General features: G+C 37.3%; 1 protein-coding gene across 5 annotated transcripts in view; it reads right to left on the bottom strand.

Annotated features, from left to right (window-relative positions):
- The window catches only part of FRS2 (fibroblast growth factor receptor substrate 2), a 111,293-nt gene that overhangs the window by 17,954 nt on the left and 82,019 nt on the right, over nt 1-11,320 (bottom strand). For 4 of the 5 annotated variants that reach the window (XM_023226538.2, XM_023226539.3, XM_023226537.3 and 1 more), the window contains one exon: nt 428-522. The gene's annotated coding sequence lies outside the window, so the exon portion shown is untranslated. Of the gene's footprint in view, nt 1-427; nt 523-7,281; nt 7,301-11,320 lie in introns of those variants that run through there. The other variant, XM_023226541.2, reaches the window with a different exon arrangement.

Genomic DNA, 11,320 nt, shown 5'->3' with positions numbered 1-11,320 from the left:
AAACTAAACTAAACTAAACTAAACTAAACTAAACTAAACTAAACTAAAAGGTAGCTTTTGTTTGGGAAGAGCAATGCTGTAACAAGTTTGCTGAATACTTTAAATTAGTAAACATGTCTTAGTTAATAAAAGCCATTTATCTTCATTCTTTGGGAGTCGGGGGGTGGTGTCAGCAATCAGGAAGCAAAATAATTGCAGTTCAAGAAAACATTATTAAATTCTCTCATTAAAAAATTATAGGCCAGGAGTGGTGGCTCGTGCCTGTAATCCTAACACTTTAGGAAGCTGAGGTGGAGAATCGTGTGAGCTCAAGAGTTAGAAACTGCCTGGGCAACACAGCGGGACCTCATCTGTATTTAAAATAAAAATTAAAAATAATTGTAAATGCAGGCTTAGTGATATAAAAAATAAATAAACTTCAACTTACCTAGATCTGGCCATTAATATTATTAGCCTCTGCTGCAGCATCAGGAGTTTAATCATACTTCAAAATACCATGTTTTCTTTGTTTGCTGACTTAACCTAAAAACAGAAGAAAAACATTGAGCATTTCTCATTTCTAAAGAATAATATTCCTTATGAGCTTTCTGGCAGCACGGTTAGTTCAGTTAATCTATTTAAACAAACTCAAAAGTCTAAAAGATTGAATAAAAAGTATTTAATATACAACATCAATTTTAAAAAGTAATATAATATTCACATGCTACCACTCTTTTTCAGAAGAAAAAGATGATAAAAATGTGATACTCTAAAACTTCTATGATGTTTCTGGCTTCTCTACTACAGCTATAATATTTGCACAACTCACTTCTCTATACTTATCTCCACAGCTGTAAAATGAGGGATTAGGTTAAACCACCTCTTAGGTTCCATTCCAGCTCTAAAAACTCATTTTAGCCAGTAGCAGACTAATTCTCCGTCCCCAGTAACTTTTCCTAAACCTCACTCACCATAATTCCTCTTGAAGAGCTGTCTTCAAAATCCACCCTCCATATCTTCCTATTCCACAAGACCCCTCCAAAACCAGTTCAGAAAAGTCAGCAAATCAGAAAATCGACGGTATGAACAAGCATGCCACAGAATCACAGAACAGTGAAATTACAGTGATAAATTACAGTCTAGATTTACAAGAGATTTCAATATATTTTTGAAAAATTTCTGGTCAATTTACCCTTCACAGTACAAAAAAATCAAACTCACTCAAACAGGGACACTAATATTTTCTGAATACCTACTCTGTATCAGCATTTTATTAGGGGTTATAGGAAGAGTCTCATTTTAATCTACATATTAACTAGAGAACAAATATGATTGATAGCCAAAATGAACATTTCTAAAACCACGTACCCACAGACAGTCAACAATTTCAACTCTGAACTTCAATTTCATATATAAAATCAGCATGACAGGTGTTGGCTCACACCCCTTGGAGATGCTGCTACACCTCACTTTAAGGTGGGCAGCAATCCAGTCCCTCTTCTTTACTATCCCTTTCTTTTCTCCAGGAGCTCAAATATACACCATGCTTTGTCTCTGGCTTGGGAAACTGCCCAGGGCTGAGCTAATTCTACCATAAACCACTTATTTTAGGTGAATATATACTCTCTTTGCCCATCTCTTTTAAAATGTATTCTAAGGGATTTTGGCCAATTAAGTCAGAAACATCTCTATTCCTCTCATTCTTCATTCCACTTATAAGCATTCTCCAACCCTTATCCTGCAATGAATTTAATGACTGCACATAAAATTAAGAGAAATGATAGTGGTCTACCTATTAACTACCAATGAAAAGTCATAAGCTTTGAAATGAAGTTAAACATATTAAAGAATCAGTGTACCAACTCATTAAGCTCTTAAAAATATTAAAAAGTCCCCACATGAATCTCCAGAAATTATTTTAATCTCTTGAGAATCAATATTTATTCAATTTTATTCTTTAATTATTTTGATTAATGCTGCCAATGTATTACAGAGCTTTTGCTTGCTTTTACTGTTTTTCAGTGCAAATATCCAGCATGTCAGTTGTATCGGGGAGTCAAGATTTTTTGTGCCTCATTTAGAAGAATACTTTTTACAAGAAAACACATTCTGAGTTCCAAGCAACTAACATACCAAAGTACTCCTGGAATGAACATAACCCAATGGACCATGGGTGTCCACTGGATGCCTCAGACACTCTATGACTTCTTACCCCTCTTTTGTTTCTCCCCACTGTTGGAAGACTAAGAACTAAAAGATAATTAGGAGGCAGTAAGGGAAAAGGTGGTTATAGGCACTACATGGAACTATAATCTTATTGTTGTAACATCAGTATTTTTCTATAAAATAGGTATATATAACTACACTGACCTACACTGACAATGACACTTAGTAAAAAAAAAAAATGCAATTTTACCAAGAGGCTAAAAATTACACTAAATGCTGTCTACCACCACCCCATTTTTCTACAGCAAACTAATTTACCTTACTGTATGCCACACATAGGGTCATTTGGATTACCTCATTTAATCCAAACAACCAATAAGGTACATACCACCATTATTTCTGCGTTCCAAATAAGGAAACCAAGCCTTAGAAAGGTTAGGTAGCTTTCCCAAGGTCAAGAACTGATCAGAAGAGCTAGACTTAAATTTTGATCTGATACCAAAGCCCAAGCAGTTACTAATTAATACACGCAAACATCTTAAAACAATGTTTAGCATGTAGTATGCACTAGTAAATATCAGCTGTGGAAATAACAGTACTTTGTTACTATACAATGCTGCATGCCTTTGACCATCAGTCAACCTTTCTGTGTCTGCATTCCCTCATTTATAAGATTAGGATACCCACTTCATAGAGCTACTATGAAAAAGCAAAAAAATCTCTGGATATAAAGACATTTAGAAAATTAATAGCATTTTAAAAGACAAGGCATTATTATATCATCATTACAAGTAAAATTCTGTCTCTTATTTCACAAAGAAGCCTTTGCACTGTAAGCACAGAAAATCTAGAACTTAAGCACATCCTTATAACAAGTATTACATTAATAAATTTAGTAAAGCTGTCCTAAATTATTCCAAATATGATTCTTGCAGAATGACATGTAAAGAGAACACTGAACTCTATTCATAAGTATGATTATAAATTTGGTGCTTAGGAAGGTATATGTGTTCTTTTGGTTCACTAGCAATGAGGGGGAATTTGGCTTATACTACAGTAATACTACAGTAATTTTGTTCAAATACAACCAGGAAAGAATGTCTATAGTTAGAAGCATAGCAACATAACTAAATTTTGGGCACAGTAAACTGCCATGTTTCATTACATTAAAACAATCAAGAGGATGGCATTCAAAAACCATGTTGTGTCCATGGTCTGGCTGTTGTTTTTTTTTTAAACCACTGGGTAGGTCTTTTAATACACACATTCATTTCCTGTTAATTCTTAACACTGACAAAGATTTCGGAATTATTTATATTATTCTGAAAAAGAGGAGTTAAAAAAAAAAGCTAAGGAGGGGAGATTCTCAGTACATTCTGCTAGTTGCCTTAAATCAGAACCATTATGTGAAAAGCAAGGACATCTGCAACAGTTCCCTTGTTAGGTGAAAATTTAAAGTACACATGTATACACAAAACTACAAAGGTACATGACTATTTTTAAGCATCCATCCATGAGTATGGTTGTATTTGCACATTCTTAAATAGATTTTTCTTCCTTTTTTAAAATCTGAGGACAAAGTTGATGAACTGCTTCATAATACGTAACACTCCACTCACACCCTCTTTTTAACTCTTGAAAAAAATCAATTACATTACTTACAAATCACTTCAATATCTGGTACTTTAATTTCTGGCAATTATATCTAATCAAAATTCCCTGAACTGCAGTTTAAACCAGATTCCTCTCATTTCTCTATCGAAGACAAGTAAAACCAGTATGATCAAGAAAGATTAAGCATATGCTTATGTATATTTACACTGTCATCAATTCACTTTTCTGTGGATAAATTTAAAATATTAATAAAGTGGCATTTCTTTTAAGATGGGTCTCACTATGTTGCCCAGGCTGGTCTCAAACTTCTGGGCTCAAGCAATCCTCCCACTTCAGCCTCCCAAAGTGCTGGGATTACAGGTGTGAGCCACTGTGCCCAGCCTAAAGCAGCATTTCTTTATTTTACACATAGTTGCTTGAATTAAGCTAACAAAAGGTTATGTAGTAGATAAAAATGATTTTTAAGCAACTATCAATATTAAAGAGAAAATTAAACAATGAATTCATGTCCCTATCCACACACTGAGGCATTTTACCAAGTATTTTCTGAGCACCTATTCTGTGTGTCAGGCACTGAGTTAAGTGTTAGAAATAAAGATAGAGGACACATTCCCTGACTCTAAGGAGCTTACTGTGTAGTGAGAGAGACAGACAAGAAAATGAGTATGTGGCAGAATTGCAGACCCATGTGTTGGTGCTATCAGAACATTCAATATAGTGCAGAAGGAAAGACAGAAGCATCAAAAAAGGCTCCCTGGGAAAGCTTGTCCCTACATTGAGTCCTGAAAGATGGATGGGAGTTAGCTAGGGCACGGGCAATCCAGATCAAGAAGAAAACATGTAAAACCCCCCCAAACCTAAAAGAACATGGCCTCCTCCAGGAGCACCTGGTAGTTCCTTAGAGTTGGAATGTAGGGTGTGCATGGGAAAATATTAGGAGATAGGTAGGAAAGAAGGCACATGGCCATTTCACCGAGGGTCAGTTTGTACTACTGAGGGTAATTCACATTTCCCCTTAAAATCTTACATAAACCACTAATGTCCTACCAGAATACTTTCCCATGGGGGCAGAAAATTGACATTACATTCAAGAATAATTTAACTTAAAATTGTTAAGAATAAAATTAATAGTGTTTTACTGTCTGTCATGTCCAAATTCTAACCTTCAAGGCACAATATCCATCTATAAACATTCCCCCGATAGCAACTGGACTTGCAGTGTCACCAAACAATGACCTGAACCTCAGATTCTCTCTTCCCTTCTAGACCCAGAAAACTCACACACTTTAACCCCAAATCTCACAGTGAATCTCAAAGTCCCTTTTAATCATGTATTTTGTTTTTTAGGAACAGAAATCCAAGAATATACATAGAGATTCATTTGTTTGTGCGTATGCATGTTTGTGTGTGTATGTATACATATAAAACAACACACACATATATAAAACAATTTTGTGTGGGTATTTGGCAAATACTAAGAAAGTATTACTAAAATAGTTTGCTAAAAAACTAGCTTTTTTAAAAAAGAAAAAGCTAAAATGGAAGATGATACAAAATACTATCTCCACCTTTAGTAGTGTTGGTCATAACTCAATCCTGGAGTCATCTTGGTACATATCTATAGCAAGAGACACTGGTGATGAAATTTAGACAATTAAATTGGAGCACCCATAATGTCTTCCCTAAGATATGTGCAAACCCAGCAGATGAGTCACTCAGTCTTAGCTAATTAACAAGGTAATCAGTACCAAGGGCAACAATCCTAGTACACACACACCCACACACACAAAAATCAACCTTCAGAACTCTCAAAGAAACTCTTAGTTTAGGCTGGGTGCGGTGGCTCAAGCCTGTAATCCCAGCACTTTGGGAGGCTGAGACTGGCGGATCACGAGGTCAGGAGATTGAGACCATCCTGGCTAACACGGTGAAACCCCGTCTCTACTAAAAAAATACAAAGAACTAGCCAGGAGTGGTGGCGGGCGCCTGTAGTCCCAGTTACTCGGGAGGCTGAGGCAGGAGAAAGGCGTAAACCTGGGAGGCGGAGCTTGCAGTGAGCTGAGATCCGGCCACTGCACTCCAGCCTGGGCGACAGAGCGAGACTCCATCTCACAAAAAAAAAAAAAAAAGAAACTCTTAGTTTAAGTGCCTTATACTGCAGTATAAAAACATACACAGGGAAATCAAATACCATCCTCTAGCAGCATCAAAAGGATGAGCATTCTGTATGAGCAATCCCATAGCTCTCTCCACTAAAAATTCACAGATCGCACATATAAAGCAAAGGTGTGTGTTTTTAAGGCAGCAGTAAGAAAGTAGAGGCACTCTCTAGAAAACGATTATCATTAACTCTGAAAATCTGAATGAATAGATTTGATCTCATAGAGTTAGAGCATTCAGTTTTCTGTAAACATTGTAGATCAAAATTCCATGTTTTTATTCTTTAGCTCAGTGATAATTTCTATGTATTAATCTTACAACTGTGTCAAATTAATAAAGGGTCACTTAACCTTCATAAGAAACCCCTTATGTTTAGAAATTTATTAATAAACAGTAATCCCTTAGCAGGGACAGAACTCTAGCATAATAAATACTTAAGTTATGAAAAACACATATCATACAAAATCTTTAACCCAATATCCATTTACTAAAAAATACTGTGAAATTCAAAGGAATTGTTATTTCCCAAATAAATGCCAAATTGTTCTTAATGTAATCACTGAGTAACTTAAAATCAATTCAGTTTTTTCTATTAGACTCATGTTTATAGGCAATGAAGTTTTTACTAAACTGAGCAACTGTAGGAGGTAAAACCACAAGTATGAATTTTACAATATTTTCCTTAATATGGTATACCTAACGGTTCTTAAAAAGCATTTGGCTTTATGGCTTTATTTTTTTAAACAACAAAATTTAAAGGCAAGTCACTCTAATTTCAAGCTTCATGTTAAATACACAAACTAATATTATTCAAATCATAAATATCAATAAAACACTAAAAGACATGTAAGAAAATCCCTAGGCATCTTCACTTTTTATATATAATACCTTTAACCTATAACTAAATAAACACTAATGATGGATAACAGAAAAGTAAATAAAAGCTGGTCACGGAGGCTCACGCCTGTAATTCCAGCACTTTGGTCAAGGCAGGCAGATCACTTGAGGTCAGAAGTTCAAGACCAGTCTGACCAACACAATTAAACCCCGTCTCCATACAAAAATGAGCCAGGTGCGACGGTACATGCCTGTAGTCCTGGCTACTCAGGGGGCTGAGACATGTGAATCACTTGACCCTGGGAGGAGGAGGCTGCAGTGAGCTGAGATCACGCCACTGCACTCCAGGCTTGGTAACAGAGCAAGACAAAAAGAAAGGAAAGGAAGAGGAAGGGGAAGGGGAAGAGGAAGGAGAAGGGGAAGGAGAAGGGAAAGGGAAAGGGAAAGGGAAGGGAAGAGAAAAGAAGAGGTAAATTAAAAGGTATTTTTCAAAACTGTATATAGAAATGTGTAAGTACAACTTACTGTAAATCTGTACTTCCAAACTCACGTGGATATGATGTTACCAGACTAATATTAAAAGCCTAAATATGGGCCAGGTGTGGTGGCTTACACCTGCAATCCCAGCATTTTGGAAGACTAAAAACATAAAAATTAGCCAGGGGTGGTGGCACATGCCTATAATCCCAGCTACTCGAGAGGCTGAGGTAGGAGTATTGTTTGAGCCTGGCAGGCAGAGGTTGCAGTGAGCTGAGTTCACACCACTGCACTCCAGTCTGGGCAACAGAGCAAGAGCAAGAGCAAGACTCCGTCTCAAAAAAAAAAAAAAAAGAGAAGAAAAAAGGTAAAAAACTATTATTAAAAAAAATAAAGCTGGGCCGAGCATGTGGTTCACACCTATAATCCCAGCACTTTAGGAGGCCGAGTAGGGAGGACTGCCTGAGCCTGGGAATTCAAGATCAGCCTGGGCAATTTAGTGAGACCCTGTCTCTACAAAAAAAAAAAAAAAAAAAAAGATAGCAGGGCATGGTGGCAAATGCCTGTAATCCCAGCTACTAGGGAGGCTGAGGTGGGAGGATCACTTGAGCCCAGGAGGCCAACAGTGCAGTGAGCTGTGATCATGCCACTGCACTCTAGCCTGGGCAACAGAGTGAGATACTGTCTCAAAACAATAACAAACCACTAGATGCAATATGTATCCCTAGGTTGGATCCTGGAACAGAAAAAGAACATTAGCAGAAAAACAGAAGAAATGTAAATACTCTGTGGTTCAGTTAATAGTATTATACTAGTATTAATTTCTTAGTTTTGACAAATATGCCATAGTTACATAAGATGTTAACACTAGGGGAAGCTAGGTGAAGGGCATATGGGAACTATCTTTACAACTTAACATTCTAAAGTTATTCTAAAAAATTTTATTTTAAAAGTTGCTCTTCACATCCAGTAGCAAACTTGAGAGGATTTGCATTTTTAAAAAATAACATTTTACACCTATTTTTCTCTCCCCTACCTCCACATAAAATACATAAACCCACAAAAAAAAAACTGGATGAACACACCCTAAAATGTTAACACTGATTCATTTGGTGGTAGAATGAAAAGGATTTTTTCTTTTTATGTTTTCTAGTGTGTGAATTGCTTTTATAATCAATGAATTATTAACTAAAGAAAATACAAATCAATACTTACTGAAGAGTTCTTTAGAAACAAAAGCTGTGTCTAAGCAAGCCCAAAGGCAGACTACATACAAAACACGTTTGGGCAGACTGTGAAGAACACAGTGGCCAAGGGAAACTGCCAGGAGCATTTAAGCAGGGAAACTCTCATTAGTAAATGCTGGAAACCTGCCAACAAGCAGAACTTAACATCTACTCTCAGGTTAAAGTGCCTGAGGCCAACAAGCTATGCTCAAAATTCACATCTTAGGGGAATGAAATGTCTTGAAAAGCACCCAATACTAAGAATTCATGGAGATACACAGCCTGGGTTTACTTCAAACACAAATAATGCAGCTGGACACCTGGTACACAACTGCCCACTGAGAACTCCTAGAGACAGTCTTCAGTACCACAATATGTTTCCAAAGTTTTTCTTCCCTACTTCTTTCCTCTCTAACATCTTCCTACTACCTACACCCATTCCTTAGCCCTAAGGCCTAAAAATGGCACCCTGGTGCCATCTAGCAACATGGGTAGAATTATACAGGTCTAGAGACCACTGAAATTACAGAATCAAATCCTATTTCAGATGTGTAACAGATGCCTCCCACAAGCCTTTTTTTTTTTCCTGATGCTTTTAAGGAAAACTATGTTCTAGTAACTCCATTAAGCCATAAGAAGGGAAAATTTAATCAACAATAAATATTCTCCAATCAAAATTTAAGGGTACAATCATATTGTCCCTTAAAGAAAGTGCTAGTGGAATCAGATTACATTTTGATAAGAAATTTCTTCTAAGCTGTAATCAGCATAACTTACGTATGTTAGGTTGCAAGCTCCTAAAATAACTCTAAGTGGGCCAGGCGCGGTGGCTCACGCCTATAATCCCAGAACTTTGGGAGGCCGAGGCAGGTGGATCAGGAGGTGAGCAGTTCAAGACTATCCTGGCCAACACAGTGAAACCCTATCTCTAATGAAAATACAAAAAATTAGCAGGGTGTGGTGGCGGGCGCCTGTAATCCCAGCTATTCGGGAGGCTGAGGCAGGAGAGTCTTGTGTACCTGGAAGGCAGAGGCTGCAGTGAGCTGAGATCGTGCCCCTGCACTCCAGCCTGGGCAACAGAGTGAGACTGAGATTCCGTCTCAAAAAAAAAAAAATCACTCTAAGTAGCCTGTTCTGAGTTTTGTGTTGTTTTTTAAAAACAATTTGTAATTGTTTGTTTATGGGACACTCATTCTCAGCAGAAAGTATAGTAAGTCCTATAACCACTTAATAAACATTTATATGCATTCCTTTTTACTTTTTTTTTGGTTGTTGAGATGGAGTCTCGCTCTGCCGCCCAGGCTGTAGTGCAATGGCACGATCTTGGCTCACTGCAACCTCCACCTCCGGGGTTCAGGCAATTCCCCTGCCTCAGCCTCCCGAGTAGCTGGAATTACAGGTGTGCGCCACCATGCCCAGCTAAGTTTTGTATTTTTAGTAGAGACAGGATTTCACCATGTTGTCCAGGCTGATCTTGAACTGCTGACCTCGGGTGATCTGCCCACCTCGGCTTCCCACAGTTTACTCTTTTGAATCCTTGTGGACTCTGTAATAAGGTAGGTATCTAGGATTAATTCAATGACGTACAAAGTAAGACACTACACTCAGAGGCAAAGGGGTTTTGTAAGTTAAAGTACCTGGCCTTTACTTCATGAGTTCTGTAACAGTGATTTTAAGCATCAGAAACCTTTGTTTCTTACTTTCCAGTTCTTGGTTGTGTTTAAGACAGTAGAGGTTACCTACCAAAAAAGTGATCCTCAAGTATGGTGGCCACTGTACTATTATTGTTGTTGTTACTTTGAAAATTAATAGACATATAACCTGTTTTTCATCATAGCTGAGACATGATTGACTTTAAGACTGATATTTTATATACCACTGAGAAAGAAAAAAAGTCAATTTAACTATAATATGCCACTAATTGTAAGACACACCCAAATTTTAGTGAATAAAATTGGGAAATGTCTCTTAGGATCAATAAAATATGTCATACAGTCAGTGAAAGAACTATCAACACATTACAAATAACAGAAATGCAAAGTTGTTTGGACTGTCTTTTCTTTGCTCCTTCCCAGATGGTGAAGATAGTTACAATCAAGTGGTAGGATTTCAGAGCATCCAAGACTGATGTGATGTTCTTTTAAGCCCTTGCTAAATATTGATCTAAAAAACAATCTCATAATGCAGACTGCTGGGAACTATTTTCTCCATTTTTCAATGGGGGAAATGAAGGTGAATAAATTAATCAAAATTTTACTAGAAGTCAAATTTAGAATGTTCAGTTTTCCACTCTACCACATTAACAAAGACAATATGCATCCTTCCTCTAAAGGTTTCATGGTTTGCTTTCCTTCAGATTTACCTGGATCTTAATTTAAACATGTACCAATCATCCATGGTGAAGGTAATTCTGAAGAGCCACATTCATAATTACACTTGAGCTCATCCCTCTGAAAACAACTACAATAACATATAATTTGGTAGTTTTGTTTGTTTGTTTGTTTGCTTTAAGACAGGGTCTTGCTCCATTGCCCAGGCTGGAGTGTAGCGGGGCAATCAAAGCTCACTGCAGCCTTAACCTTTTGGACTCAAGTGATCCTCCCGCCTCAGCCTCCCAAAGTAGTTTGGATTACAGGCGTGCACCACCACACGCAGCTAATTTTTAAAATGTTTTGTAGTGACATGGTCTAGCAATGTTGCCCAGGGGGTCTAGAACTCCTGGCCCCACGCAATACTCCCGCCTCGGCCTCCCAAAGTGCTGGGATTTGAAAGCAACTTTGAGAATATTTCTTTCTTCTTCTTCTTCTTTCTTCTTTCTTTCTTCTTTCTTCTTTCTTCTTTCTTCTTTCTTCTTTCTTCTT

This window comes from Piliocolobus tephrosceles, chromosome 10 (genome assembly GCF_002776525.5).
Source record: "Piliocolobus tephrosceles isolate RC106 chromosome 10, ASM277652v3, whole genome shotgun sequence".
NCBI classification, from domain to species: domain Eukaryota; kingdom Metazoa; phylum Chordata; class Mammalia; order Primates; family Cercopithecidae; genus Piliocolobus; species Piliocolobus tephrosceles.
This window is presented reverse-complemented; position numbering and strand designations above follow the sequence as displayed.